Source organism: Eschrichtius robustus, chromosome X (assembly GCF_028021215.1).
Source record: "Eschrichtius robustus isolate mEscRob2 chromosome X, mEscRob2.pri, whole genome shotgun sequence".
Taxonomy (NCBI): domain Eukaryota; kingdom Metazoa; phylum Chordata; class Mammalia; order Artiodactyla; family Eschrichtiidae; genus Eschrichtius; species Eschrichtius robustus.
In genome coordinates, this window is record NC_090845.1 from 64,412,995 (window position 1) to 64,429,145 (window position 16,151).

The 16,151-nt window shown below is 44.5% G+C and overlaps 1 protein-coding gene across 1 annotated transcript in view; it reads right to left on the reverse strand.

Moving 5' to 3' along the window:
• Positions 1-16,151, reverse strand: part of DMRTC1 (DMRT like family C1) — a 70,965-nt gene that overhangs the window by 1,750 nt on the left and 53,064 nt on the right. The window lies entirely within an intron of this gene.

A 16,151-nucleotide genomic window follows, 5' to 3' on the forward strand; every position in this document is an offset into this window, starting at 1 on the left:
TATGGGTCAGCAGGATCTCCCAGCTCTTATGGTGAACAGATGACCATTGGAGCCTACGAGTGAGCAAGAGATTAAGCATGGTTTGTTTGTTTTTTTCTTTTTTTTTTTTTTTTCCCCACCCCATCCACACTCATTCTCTCTGGTGCTATGTCCCAGTGAAATCCTGGGCAACCTTTGGAAGGTGGCAACATTTGCCTTCAGCTCTGCCAAACATTACACAGCCTGCTGTGTTACAGGGGCTTCACACGTGTTCAGTTTATTCTCCGGCCTTCCAAAACAAGGGGAGTGGTGTGAACGCCATTCTGAGGTCACATCACCAGCAAGGGACAGAGCCAGGGTTCAGTCCCTGGCTGATCTGAGGCAAGGGCCCTTCCATTACAGCAGTGCAGCCTACACGCCATTGGCCCCAGCTAGGATCCCTGGGTTCTCTGTGTCACAGTTCATCCTCTTAGGGACAGGGATTCTGTACATGCAGTCCTACACCCAACAAAGCTAAAACACTAAGGGGGTCAGGGTTCCTAGGTGACAGGATCACCTGGAGACAGTTGCCACTGCTCAAGGTCCAATCTCATACAACGCCACACCCCACTGGGGAATTATTTATATTAATAGAATGATGGTGGTCATCCAATGGAAAAAGAATGACATCTGCTGTACCCTTCACCTGTTGCTCCCTGAGGCAATTCTATAGACCTCCGGGGCACTCCTGAGCATGGTCTGAAAACCACTCGTCTCGTGCAAAAGATGGAGTCTAATGGTGGGCCTTTCAAGCACAGAATAATGTGTGTAGCCCTCAGCTTCCCAAGGCAGGGAGCTCAATCATTCCGCCTTCCCAATGGAGAGCACACTCTCGAGGACCACAACCACAAAAGGCTGACCCATCCGGATAGATAGTCTTAGGTTGGAGGTGGACCAGGACGGAGGGGCAAAGAGGGGCCAAGAATGATACCCAGGTCTCCAGCTTGAGTGACCTGTGGCCTGGGGTTGCCATTCACCAAGATAGGGATCACAAGTGGAGAAGCAGGATTCAGCGGGAAGCTGAAGACATCAGGTCTGGACGTAGACACTGCTAAAATTCACAGAGCCGATGGGATGGTGGGAAGCTACCTTAAATATGCTCACAATGACAAAGGAAATCAACAAAATCCTATGCCACTTGGGGAGTGGATACATATGCTGTTTCATTCATTTAATTTTTTTTACATACATGATTATCCACATAATAAGTGTGTTACGTTTTGGTGTATGTTGTGAAGGTAGGGCTCAAACTCTGCGGTAACTCTACAAGGCATTTAATAATGAATAGTTGTAACAGTTACCATTCATCTCAGTGGATTAGAAGCAGCTCTGTTTTTTCTGCAGTTGACTGAACTGGGTTGGACTTGTATCACCCTCAGTGCTTTCTTAATATCTGCCAGTGCTGTCGGATTTACCTCATCAATCTCCACAGAATTCCTGAAGGGTTGAGAAGGACTTTGGGAGGCGGGGATGAGTCCAGGGGCTTATAGGAATAATAGCTTCTGTCTCACAGAAGGGCTGTGAGGATTGAGTGGGATGCCCCTTCCAAAGAGCAGCAGGTGTTGAACCGGGCCCAGAGCTGACAGAGCAGTTTCTTCGAGGTCAGGCACTTTGGGGTAGGCTTTGGATCTCATTTGTTCCCCCTTCCCCCCAACCTGCCCCAGCAGCCACTTGCATGAAAATCATGAATACACCAGCAATAGCTGAGAGCTTGCCACGAGGAGGGTTATGGACTGCTGAAATGATTGCTGGAGATATAGCACATCTCCTTCCCTTTTAACCCAGCTAGGGTCAAAGAACTCTCCCCACCCCAACTCTGTGAAGTGAGGGTCAGAACTGTCATTTTGGTTTTAGAGACGTGACCAGGAGAGAATTGCAGTCAGCCAAAGTCACGGTCAGGGATGGGTCTGGTCCTGGCCCCCAGATCTCCGGACCCTCAGTACAGTGTTCTTCTGTCCAGCCGGCCCATTATCATGTCCCGTTCTTCTGAAATACCTTGTCGTGGGGGGGTTAAAATAGGCATGTTCCTCTAGGGGTAAAAGGGTCTAGCTTTGCAATGTACTTTATTCCCTCTATGCCTGGGAGGAGACAGGTGTGAAGGGGCTTTAGTGTTGGCTGACAACCTATCATGGGCCCAACTCATTACATCGTTTTCGATTCTTGCACACACATAGGTTAGGATCTCAGGTTGGCATCAGGGAGCACATCGCTGCACCTTCTCAAAGACTTGTTTTCGGTTATTGAAAATTGGGGTGAGTCTTACCAACCTTGCGTGGTTGTGGTGGGGACTAAATAAAGCAGCCAGTACGTACACTCCAAATGAAAAGCCATATGAGAAGACACAGTAAATAAAATGAAAAGAGAAATGAGAGGCTGGGAGTAAACACATTCTTCAATTATAACACATTAAAGAATCATAGTTACATTATACAGAGAACTCTGATGAAACAGCTCAAGAAACACACACCCACAAACAAATAACAATAGGAAAGTTAGCAGAGAACCTGAACAGGTTGTTTACAGAAATACAAATGGCGATACAAAAGGAATAGGAGCTCAACACCACAGGCAATAATGGAAACAAAATAACAATGGGGTTACACTTTTCAAACTGCAAATTGACAAACATTTAAAAATTAATGATATCAAAAGAGTAGCATACACTGATGTTGTGAGTGTGCGTTGGTGCAGATTGTTTGGAGAGCCGTTAAGCAGGGGTTGATTGACTCTAATCTCTTGACCCTACAGTGCATCTCCACATTCTCCTTCTTCCTCCTGCCACAGACCAGAAGTAGAAGCAGACTGGGACAACCGTTACTTCCTAGACCAGAGCCCTGGGGGCTCAGGTGTCATGGCCTTAAGACCCATCGCAGTGTTCTACAAAACGTATTTCAAGCCCTGGACACACCTTTGGGCATCCTCAAGGTCAGGACCTTGGGAGCGTCCCCAGGGCTGAGCCTGAGCCTTGACTGAGCAGCCTGACTTCCAAGAATTACAGCCAAAATTCTCCGGGTCTCTGGGAAACACAAATTTCTAGATCCGTGCTTCCCTCGATTGCACTACCTTGGCTTCCACTACCGTAGGTAAGAGAAATCTGGAGTTTGATTATGCATCCCCAGCATAGCTGTGGCTCCACTCTTTGCGAATTCAAGGGCAGTTTCAGGGATTTGGCAGCGCCTTCCTGTCTACAAACTGAGTTTGTGGATATGAGGATGGGTCTGGTGAAGAGAAGTACAATCTACAATTACCTGGGTTTGAATAAAATAACCAATGTGCAAGTCAGTCTTTCCTTAAGTCTTCAGGCTTATATATTCATAAATAGAGTAATGTAAAAATTGGGAGCCAGCACTCTCAATTAGTCATTTAAGCATCTATGCTAAAGTGCAATGGTGGGGCTGGAAGCCTGATTAGAGTCGGTTTGGGGGAGAGCGAGGGAGAGGAAAGGGAAACAATGATATTAGTCAATGAGGCATCTCAGTACTTGAAGGAGAGCCAGAGAATGTATCAACTGCTTGAACACAGTGTACTCCTCTCCAGGATGGGGTAGTGGAAATCAGGGCGAGGGAGGCAGGGATGGGGTTTCAAGGAGGGGACAGACTCTTAGGCCTCTTTACACCCAGCAAAATGATGAAGAGCTCTGCTGGCCTCTGACAATAAGCCCTTTCAGACATGACATGCCCATTGCACCTCACAGAAAACATGAACTTCACTGGCATCTTGCTGCTGCTGAATCCCGACCAGGTGACTATGACTTCTCTCCAACATCCCAGATCATCAGCTCCAGGAAGGCTGGGATCTAGGTCTCTAGAGTTCACTGTTGTGTCCCCAGTGCCTAGAAGTGACCCTGGTGTGCACATAGCAGGCCCTCAACACACTTGATGAAAGAAGGAATGAATGTCAGTGTTAGCCAGGATGGTTTTTCTCTAGTTTCCAGAACAGGACTGGCTCAGCTAAAGGCACTGTGCCCTTCATGTATTTTGTCAGCACCATGGAGAATCCATCCAATGGCACAGGCTCACCTAGGGAGCCTGCTAGAGGAGCCAGTTCCAGAGAGCCCTGTCCTGTTTCACCAAGTCCTTCAGGTGAGAGCTCAGAGCCAGCCTCTGCCTCTCTCACTGCTCACAGCCAAGCCAACATGCTCCCCCTTCCTGCCCGACCCAGAGAGTCCCCAGGCCACGCCTGACTTCCCCCAGCGTTCCCAAGGGTCCAGCTGTCACCCTGCTTTCCTTTGTAGGAGAGGATATCAGACACTCAGAAGATGAGACCTCAGGACCCACAGACACAGACCCATGAATGGTGATCAAGCCCCCTCTGCTGCTACCTGTCCCTGCTTTCCCCAGTTTCTCTGTCACTGGGCTTAAAATGAATGTGGCACTCTTGATTCTTTTGGCTCCATGATATTTATTGTCCCTTTCCACACCAACATCCACCTCCTGTGGTTTATGGTTTTCCTCTTTTGGTGGGGGCATTGTGAGGGGGGAGGGAGTTACCACATTACTTAGCCATATGAGTCAGTACTCCTGTACCTTGGAGCAGAACTGCTTATTTCTCAGCCACTCTTGGGATAGGGCTGTGTTTGATGGACAGTAATGGTTCTACTGGTTTCAAACATTTCAAAAAGGGTGGCTGTTGGTTGTGACTGAGTGATAGCCATTGGGGCCGGAGGCCAGGGGGGTCAAGGATCATGAGTAGAGGGACAGGGAGGCTGGGTCAAAAGGAGAGAAGATGTCATAGAACTCAAGGCTTTTAGAGGCATTAGAGCCACTGGCCCCAACGACCCCCACCCCACCCTTAAAAAGAATCCCTCCAGCACATGGTCTCGTCCATAACCTCAGGTCGTTGATCTCATATTATGACACCATGTCCTTTTGTAAGCTGCTCTTGGTATGTATTGCAGTAAAATAGCAGTACGGGAAGAGCTGAGTCTGACGAGTGCTTCCCAGAACTGAGAAGAGCCTGGGCTTTTCTGGGACTGTTCTGCTCCTGGCTAAGGCTCTGCTAGGGAAGTCCAGCCGCGAGCAGTCCACACCCCGATGGCCTGACAGAACCGTTCATTTCCTTGGAAACTCCAAGTCCACCAGGCCCCTCGACTTGCTGCCTTTGGCTCTGAGCCACACCAAGGAAATGTGGGGTGCAGGGGCTCTGAGAGTTTCTCCTCTTCTGTTTTCCACTTTTTACAGTATTTTTTACTATAATATTTCAAACCTGCAGAAAAACAGAGAGACTAGTACAACAGCTACCACCCCTATTTAATAACACTTTGCCATAAGTGCTTCAGAACTCTCTCTAGTTTTGAATTACATATCTTGAACACATATAAAGCATCCCCGACTCATACTCACTCATCTCCTCCCTAAAGTAGGTCCCCCTCCCGGGTGTCTGAATAACCCTAGGTCTTCATGCAGCTTCAGAGCAGTTCCCCCTCCTGTATGGGTGACCCCACATCGCCTTAGAAAAGGTCCCCTGATGCCTTCTGGTGAACGCGGGGGATTCTACACCCCTGAATCCCAACTCAGAGGGCAAAAGAAAGAACACCTCAGCAGCTTTTACAGATAACCCAGGACTCAGCCCCCTCCCATCTATAACTTTCTTCTCTTGAGGTGGGCCCTGTCTCAGTGGTGGAGCTGAGCTCTTCATCTGTTTTAGCAAGAGGCCAAGAGCACCACCGTCAGTCCCAGCCCTGCTCAAGGGATAGGAGTGTTCCATTCACACAGGGGGCTGGTCCCTTGCCAACTGCTGTCACACCCCATGGGTTCAATGACCAGGTATGGCTGGTGGGGATAGGGAGGAAGGCAGGACTATGCAAGCCCAAGTCCTGGTGAGACCCATCCAATGGGCCTACTGGAAGCCAGCTGGGATCACCAGACCATGCAGCACTGTCCAAGGTGACCCATCAACCATTAGCTCCATCAAAGCAGCTGATTCCGGCAGGGGCTCACTATACCGAGGTGGATACAGAGAGCAAGCGTGGTAGGCGGCCTTCTAAAATGGCTTCTGCAGACCCCCGCATCCTGGCACTCCTGCCCCTGTATAATCCCTTCCTCTTGAGTGTGGACTGGACCTAGTAACTTGCTTCTAACCAACAGAATTTGGCAAAAATGATGGCATGTCATTTCTAAAGTTAGGCTATAACAAGACTGTGTCTTCCATCTTGCTGGCACTCATTCTCTCTCTCTGGCTCATTTTGCATTCTTGCTCTGATGGAGAGGGCCACATGGCAAGGAGCTGATGATAGTCTCTGGCCAACAGCCAGAGAGGAACTGAGGCCCCCAGTTCAATAACCCACGGGGAACTGGATCCTACCAATAGCCACACGAGTGAGCTTGGAAGTCGACCCTCCCCCAGTCACGCCTTCAGATGAGACCACAGTCCATGAGCTGACACCTCGATTGCAGCCTCGTGAGAGATGGAAAAACGGAGGATCTGGTTAAATCATGCCCAGGTCCCCAACGTACAAACACTGGAGATAATAACTGCGTATCATTTTAGGCCGCCACGTTTTGGGGTAATTTGTTATGCAGTAGTCAATAATAATGAAGACAGCAGGAATCTCTGGGGACTGGGGACAGGAGACAGAGGCCTGACTCAGGCTGAGAGAGCTTCTTAGAGGCCAGGGTGGTGCAGCGTGTGCCCACATCTTGGTCTGACCTTGGGGCTTCTCCTGCTTTGTCACTAATCATCTGTGTCACCTTGGGCAAATCACTTGAAGTCTCTGGCTCAGTTTGCTCTTCTGTAACATTTAACTGATGCTCAACTTGCAGGACTGTTGGAAAGATAACTGTCAATTTATCTGTAATTCACATGACAGAATGTCTGATACGTACCAGGCCCTCAGTGAATGGCAGCCATGAGTATTAACATAGTTAATTTGGAACCCTGCATCCACCTCGTAGAAGCTCCCCAGAGATCCTGGAGGGTTCCAGTACTCAAAAACCCAATCCAGGGAAAAGTATCTCCCTATCAAGTAGTACAAAAGCATTTGTTCTCCAGGAAGGGAGGCTTATCTGAGTAGATACTTTTCTAAAAATTCTGGGGTGAGGGAGGCAGGCCCAGCTGGATGCAATTCTGAGGCCTTATCCCTTATACAAAGGAACAAATACTCGCATTTCTCCCTCCCTCCCTTCCGCCCTCCCTCCCTCCTTCCATTCCTCTCTCTCAGTTGCCTGTTTTCAAGGTCCTATCTCCGCAATTCTGCCTTTTTTCACTCATTTCATGTCTACTAAATATACAACACGTCCTTATGTTTTCCTTGTTGTAGTCTGGATAAACTCATATCAGCATTCTCATTGTGCACTGGTCTCTGGCTCCCTCAGGCCACAGAGGAAAGTCCCTGGCCACTGACTTCTGGGGAACAGCTGAGGTGGGCATCACCCTGGCCTCCCCATTATCCCCTAGAGACGGTGCATTTAGAAGGCCCAGTTTATACGGGATAGAAATCTGTACAGGACAGGAGCTCAAGACACATTCTAGACCAGGAGTGGAGACTTCTTTCTGGATCACCCAGATCCCAAATGAGATGATTTGGTAAGAGCCCCTTTCCATCCAGGATTTTGTCTCTCATCCCTTAGACCTTCCCCCTGAACATCTGGACTCTGCTTTTCTCCTACAGCTTCATCTCTCTCTACAGCATGTCTAAAATTTGCCTTCAGTCACCCCCCCCCCAAAAAAACACCAAAAACCTCTCAATTCTCCCCTGCCTCAGGGCCTTTGCACCTACAGCTGTCCTCTGAAAACACTATTTCCCTATTTGACCTTCCACTTGTCCTTCTGGTCTCTGATATTCCTACCCTCATAAGGAACCCTTCCTTGTTCCCAGATCACCCCAGCCCTTGGTCACCTGTCCCCGCTCTGCTGTGCACACAAACATGCCAGGTACTTTTCCCCATCACAGCATTTTGCACAACTGAACTGTCACCTCTGGTAAGTTGATTTGCATGACTGTCCCACCCAAACTCTCACCTCTGGGGCAGGAGCTGTGCTTTGTTTGTTCTGGAAGACCCAGTACCTGGCACAGGGATTTCATATACAGTGGGGACCCAATAAATGTTTATTGAAAAAGCAGTGAGTCAATGAGAACGTTTTCATTAAGTCTTTATTGTGCCTATACTCTCTGATCTGGGACAACGTTGAGCAGTATCCTTTTATCTCCTCTAGCATGGAGTCCAAAGCCTCCTGCCCGACAGGAGCTGGATGTTTCCCAAGTCTGGGCTGAGAGCAGTCTTCCTGGAGGTACCAAGAGCTTTCCTGCATTCCTGAAATGAATCTGGTCTGGCCCAGTGTAGGTAGGGCAGACCACAGGGGTGTATGACCACAGGGGGTACAGAGATGGGCGTAGCTGCCACCACAGCTGACAGATCCCAGGCCCAGGGGACAAAGTTCTGAGGCCTCCTCACTCCCTCTTTCACTTCAGGACAGTTTTTGGAAGGGGACCCCCTGGTTGTGATGCTGCCACTTGCCAAATGATCCAGTGGACAAACAGGGCCATAACTTGGCAAACAGCACTAGAAATTCTAGAGGCCTGATTTCTTTTAACCTACTGTATGTGTTCTCCTTTAGCTCATCAAGCATTTAAAGTGGTTGCTTTAAATTCTTTATCAAGCAAGACTTAGGCATGTGGTTTTCTATGTTGAGTTTCCGGGGATTTATGTTATCCCTTTGAATGGGCCAGGTATCCGTGTATCTTCATATGCCTTGTGATCTTTCAGTGAGAATTTGGAAGGCTACCTCCTGATCATCTTGTGCTCTGCTGGGAAGGTGGTTGGGCAAGAGTAAGAAAAAATGCCATGGACTTTCCTATCATTTTTCGTGGGATTTTTTTTTTTTTAATTTGGGGGTTTACTTTGTTGTTGTAACTCTTTAACTTGTTTCTAAAGTTCCCACAAAGATACTTTGGTGTGTATGTTGCTGTTTACTTAGTATTTCCATAGGAAAGCGATGGCCTAGAGTTTCCTAGTCTGTCCTCTTGTTGACATGACATCACTCTTTCAGGAACATCCCATTTCGAGGGCCCTGTTTCTCTCCATTTGCTTTTGCATTACAGGTAGTTCAGAATAAGAGACAAGCCGTTTCATGAGGTTTATACTGACTTTTTGGAAATTATATAGTGATCTTTTCTGATGGGTCAACAAATAGTTGAGAAACCATCCAAAGTTTACTGCCTCTACAAAATGCAAAGTGTAGGTTGCAGCACATGTGTAATAGCTATGTACACTTTTCACATTTATGGTTCTCTTCACTGTCTCACCACACTGTTGCCTTAATCTGTCAGCTAAAGCATAGTACTCTCTGACCAGGCTGGCAAGGATCCTGAAGGGCTTTATAAAGTTTTCTATGTCTAGAAAGCTAAATGTTTTCTTTTCTCCATAGCACTTACCGTCTAATATATTTTTTACCTTAAAGATTTAGTTTGTTTATGGCTTCTGTCTCACTCCACTAGAATGTAAGCTCTATGAGGGCAGTGATTTGTGTCCGTCTCGTTTAGTGCTCTACCTCAAGTGCTTAGAAGAATGACTAAAACACAGAAGGCCTCAAAAGGTATCTGCTATATTGAGCTGGACTGATATCCTGAAACCTGAGGCTATCCTCAATAAAAGATTCACAACTGACCCCTTCCCCTGAATGCTCCAAAAGGCCAACGTTCAAGAGTGCCAACTTTGCTCACTATTTTATCCTAGCATCTCCAGCTAGATCATACTAGTGTACAATAAATGTCTTTCAAATCAATGCTTGATAGACCACTTGGAAATTATGCAAGGTAATTCACTTGATGAACAATTAAAAGGAGGAATATCATACACGTGTCAATACATAATGTAAATGCAATCAATAATAACAGGGCCTAACATTTTTATAGAGCTCTAATTAATAAAAACTCTATATATATTTATTAATTTCATCCCCACAGAAATCCTATGATGTTGGTAGTATCGTTATCCTTATTTTGGAAATGAAGAAATGGAAGAGTGGAGGAATAAGTAATTTGCCAACCCACACAGCTACTAAGTGGCAGATCCTGATATAGTAGCACAGGCACCTCAGCTCTAACATTTGTGCATCCGAAGACTACACTGTACTGCCTCTCTGGAAAACTACCAACAGCTAACCCTAAAGAAACCTTCAAGTGGTCAGGTAGGTTATCTGGATGGAAATACCAGAATCCATGAGTTAACTGCCTTTCAAATGACAAAATACTGAATCTATTCCTGTTAAAATATTTTAAGTGAGAAGAGTACTCTGTATTATCACATTCAACATTTTTTAGGCATGTTGGCAATATCAAAAGTCAAGAAAGAATGAAACAACTGGCCCTTTCCTTGAATATATAGCCTCGGGGTCTATTGGATGTCCCCAATTACACCGTCTTTCCTCTGACCATAGTGTGTTATTCACACATGTGTGAATCCCACTCAACACAACTTCTTGCTGATGGTGATGATGGAGGCCCCATATGTCTCCTTGGACTGAGAGATCTCATCTGGTTGCCATATGGACCCATGTGCCCTTCAGGCAGAACATCTTAGAGGAAAGTACATAGAACATGCAGGCAGAAAATACCTTAGATAATTCTTGGTTCAGGCATTGCTTAGCTCTGGGTGAATTTGGGCAAACTGCTTCATCAACACAAACCTCAACTTCCTCATTAGGAGAATAAGGCTACTAAAACCCACTAGATTGGGTTGTTGTGAGGAGTAGTTGAGGTCATGCAGGAAAAAGACATCACACAGTGCCTGGAACACTGTAGGTACCTAATGCAGAACCACTAGTTTGAAATCATGTCAGAGTAGATAGAATCTATTTCCTCCACTCAATACCACATAATGTGTTTTACTCTTCCTTTTCAAATTTCTGCAATACATAATAAAGAAAACCAAAGTTCTGGGACCTGCTGCTGATTTAACATGTGAAATAGTTTGGGTGCATATTTACATCTATAGATGAGTCCTGATTTTAAAGGAAGGTTGAGACAGCCTGTCTGAGACTGGTTGCCTTTTATCTGGGAGAGAATGAAATAATGCTGTACATAGCCATTCTTCCTGTCATGTAATACAGTAGGAAATACTTTCTCTGCCTTGAAAGGAGAGCTGAGACATAAGGCAGGAATTAAGAATACTCATCAAGTTGTGGGTTTCTCTAAAGCAGGTCTGTCTTGGGCTTCACTCTAGTGCCTGCCAGAGGGACAGGTATAATGTTAACATATGTTTATTTCACTTCTTGGGCTTATATTTTCAAGTGCTTGTTTTGCTAACTCTGGTATTTAGTTCAGACAAAACTTATGTCTTCTATGGGAGGTGCAAGACAGGACTGGAAGCAACAATATTTCTTGAAGGCTTACAATGTGCCAGACACTTTACACAGCAACACATTGAAAGGAAACAGGGATTATAATAACCAGGAGGTTCATTATAGGGGGATTGTCACTCTGCCTTCTTTGACTGTTGGTATAGTTTTGAATTTTTTTTAAAGAATGGGAAGATATGAGTTCACGTTCATGTCTATGATTTTTCAGTGAGAAAATATAGGTATTCCCAATCCAGACTCATATGTTATGGAATGGTCAATGGCTATTGAGTATAGGAACGTTTGATTGCCACAGTCACAACAGGATGAGAATGGGCATAGCTATACACATGTTAAACCAAACAGAAGATATATTTTTGTGATATTGGCTCCAAGAATCTATCACCTATATAGAGAGATGATCATCAAAAATCCGTATCGTCATGGGATTTACTTCCATGGGGAAAGCTGCTGAGGGACAGTTAATATGAATAAAAGAACAAGAAGTGTATTTAACAGTTCATTTGTGATAGTCAGGAATTGTGGTCTGTATTAGGGATCTCCAGAGAAATAGAACCAATAGTTTCTCTCTCTGTCTCTCTCTATAGATAGATAGATAGATAGATGATAGATAGATAGATAGATAGATAGATAGATAGATAGATAGATAGATATAGATATAGGTAGATACATATTAGATATAGATAGATACATATAGGTATATATAGATATAGAGAGATATGTATCTATCTATCTATCTATCAAGATTGATTGATTGAATTGATTGATTGATACACACATATATATATATATATATATATCATCATCAATATCTATCTATATATAGATTGACTGATTGATTTTAAGGATTTGGCTTATGTGATTATGAGGCCTGGGAAGTCCAAAATTTGTAGGTAGGCTGGCAGGTTGGAGACCCAGGGAAGAGTTGCAGTTTGAATTCAAAGGCAGTCTTCTGGCAGAATTCCGTCTTCCCCAGGGAGATCAATTTTTTTTTTTTTTCTATTAAAGCCTTCAACTGATTGGATAAGCCCCACCTACATTATGGAGTGTAATCTACTTTACTCAAAGTCTACTGTTTTAAATATCAATCTCATCTGAAAAATACCTTCACAGAAACATCTAGAATACTGTTCAAATATCTGGGTACTGTGGCCTAACCAAGTTGACACCTTAAATTAACCTTCATATGGTCCTATGTATTTCATCATAGCCTATGGAAATTTTCTTTGTATTAACAATTGTTTTGGATACATGTATATGTTATGTTAAAATAAAGAGACATTAGGAAGAGGTAGGTGTATCTCATGGGATGTCCCACAGTAGGAAGGAAAACACTGCCAGTAAACTGATGCATAAGGCAAAAACAAAAGGGGCAGTGATATTGTGTAGGAATCTTATGGACAGACATCTGTCTCAGCCCAACAGTGGATTATTTAAAATATGGAGAGTCAGCGTTGTGTTCAATTGATATGCCTAAGATAAGTCTCTGTCTTTGTGCTTCACTTATTGCTGATGGTAACTGAATTTGACTTTCATTCCCTTCTGTAAACACAGATGGCTTTCACAGCTGACATCTCCTTATGCCTCTCAACATTTCTAGGTGGATGGCAGGGTTAGGTATTATTCTGTTTCACAGAAGACACCAGGGCAGAGGGAAAAACTAAGCCAAGACCCTAATGATACTGGCACAGCGACCCATATCTCCTGACAGTACTCCTGTGTCCTCTCCAGCAGACCCATTATGATGCAATGTAGTTCTACAGCCAATGAGGAGCAAGCAGATTGGAGCCAGAATACCTCAGAAATGTTAAGGAAGTGGAGGCACCCGGCATCTCTGAGGAGAGGGGTGTGGAGTAAGTACAAACACCAATTTATTAAAGGGATATTTAGACCCCCAGATCCTTTCTATGACCTACTCAGTCAGATAACTGCTCTGCTCTGCTCTGAACCCAGAGGAACATGGGAGGTTTATGTTCTGGACAGATTTATTTAGGGAAGCTGTGGGCTTAGGTATACCAGACATAGAGGAGGGTGAGGTGAAGCATGACCCAAGGGAATTAGGTGAAATTCAGAACCCTTAATGTTGACCAGTGCAGGCCATACAGTCCTCTTAGCTGCCAGAGAACTCACAGGTACCTACCACCCCAGGCAGGGATATCTGTTTTGCTGATGCAGTCTTATTAGCCTATGAATCATACCTGATCTTCTAGAAAGTCTTGGGGTCAGCTGCAGACTGCCCTAGCTGCATGTCACCCAAACTAGTTTAAACTAAAAATGATCCAAAAGTGTTTTCAGCCCTTGGCAGAAGTGACCCAAAGAGATACAACCAGCATACACTTTTTCCATGACCTCTATAATACCCAAACCCTACCAGGGGACCAAAACAGTCTTTAGGTGTCATGGGTACACTTCTGAGGGAAGCAATAAGCTCACATTACAAGAACATTGATTAACTTTCCTTTCCAATTTCTGTCACACCCCTACAAAATTTCAGGGAGTTAGCTGGCTGTGCCTATTAATCATCATGACTGAAACCAGTGAAGACAGTTTTCCCAGCACCACTTATCAAAGAGACTGTCTTTTCTCCATTGTATATTCTTGCCTCCTTTGTCATAGATTAGGTGACCATAGGTGCCTGGGTTTATCTCTGGGCTTTCTATCCTGTTCCATTGATGTATATTTCTGTTTTTGTGCCAGTACCATACTGTCTCGATTACTGCAGCTTTGTAATATAGTCTGAAGTCGGGGAGCCTGATTCCTCCAGCTCCATTTTTCTTTCTCAAGATTGCTCTGGCTCTTCAGGGTTTTTGTGTTTCCATACAAATTGTAAAATTTTTTGTTCTACTTCTCTGAAAAATGCCCTTGGTAATTTGATGGGGGCTGCACTGAATCTGTAGATTGCTTTGGGTAGTACAGTCATTTTTGCAATATTGATTCTTCCAAACCAAGAACATGGTATATCTCTACATCTGTTAGTGTCAACTTTGATTTCTTTCATCAGTATCTTATAGTTTTCTGAGTGCAGGTCTTTTGCCTCCTTAGGTAGGTTTATTCCTAGGTATTTCATTCTTTTTGTTGCAATGGTAAATGAGATTGTTTCCTTAATTTCTCTTTCTGATCTTTCATTGTTAGTGTATAGGAATGCAAGAGATTTCTGTGCATTAATTTTGTATCCTGCAACTTTACCAAGTTCACTGATTAGCTCTCGTAGTTTTCTAGTTGCATCATTAGGATTTTCTATGTATAGTATCATGTCATCTGCAAACAGTGACAGTTTTACTCCTTCTTTTCCAGTTTGGATTGCTTTTACTTCTTTTTCTTCTTTGATTGCCGTGGCTAGGACTTCCATATCTATGTTGAATAATAAGTGACAAGAGTGGATATCCTTGTCTTGTTCCTGATCTTAGAGGAAATGCTTTCAGTTTTTCACCATTGAGAATGATGTTTGCTGTGGGTTTATCGTATATGGCAGGGGTCTCCAACCCCCGCCGCTGGACCGGTACCAGTCCATGGCCTGTTAGGAACCCGGCTGCACAGCAGGAGGTGAGCAGTGGGTGAGCGAGCAAAGCTTCATCTGCCGCTCCTCATCGCTCCCCATCGCTCCCCATTGTTGACATTATCAGCTGAACCATTGCTTGCATTACCGCCTGAACCATCCCCTCCATTGCTCACATTACCGCCTGAACCACCCTCACCCCCTGTCAGTGGAAAAATTGTCTTCCATGAAACTGGTCCCTGATGCCACAAATGTTGCTGCGGACCGCTGGTATATGGCATTTATTATGTTGCAGTAAGTTCCCTCTATGCCCACTTTATGGAGAGTTTTTATCACAAATGCGTGTTGAATTTTGTCAGAAGCTTTTTCTGCATCTACTGAGATGATCATGTGGATTTTATTCTTCAATTTTTTAATATGGTGTATCACATTGATTTTTTTAACATCTTTATTAGAGTGTAGTTGCTTTACAATGGTGTGTCACTTTCTGCTTTATAACAAAGTGAATCAGTTATACATATACATATGTCCCCATATCTCTTTCCTCTTGCATCTCCCTCCCTCCCACCCTCCCTATCCCACTCCTCTAGGTGGTCGCAAAGCACCGAGCTGATCTCCCTCTGCTATGTGGCTGCTTCCGACTAGCTATCTATTTTAGGTTTGGTAGTGTATATATGTCCATGCCACTCTCTCACTTTGTCCCAGCTTACCCTTCCCCCTCCCCATATCCTCAAGTCCATTCCCTAGTAGGTCTGCATCTTTATTCCCGTCTTGCCCCTAGGTTCTTTTGACCATTTTTTTTCCTTTTTTTTCTTTTAGATTCCATATATATGTGTTAGCATACTGTATTTGTTTTTCTCTTTCTGACTTACTTCACTCTGTATGACAGTCTCTAGGTCCATCCACCTCATTACAAATGACTCAGTTTTGTTCCTTTTTATGGCTGAGTAATATTCCATTGTATATATGTGCCACATCTTCTTTATCCATTCATCTGTTGATGGACACTTAGGTTGCTTCCATGTCCTGGCTATTGTAAATAGAGCTGCAATGAACATTTTGGCACATGACTCTTTGAATTATGGTTTTCTCAGGGTATATGCCCAGTAGTGGGATTGCTGGGTCATATGCTAGTTCTATTTTTGGTTTTTTAAGGAACCTCCATAGTGTTCTCCATAGTGGCTGTATCAATTTACATTCCCACCAACAGTGGAAGAGGGTTCCCTTTTCTCCACACCCTCTCCAGCATTTATTTTTCTAGATTTTTTTCAACCCCCACATTCAAGGTTGTCATCGTTACATAGTTGCTAACAGATATCATTTGAGAAGAAGATTACTG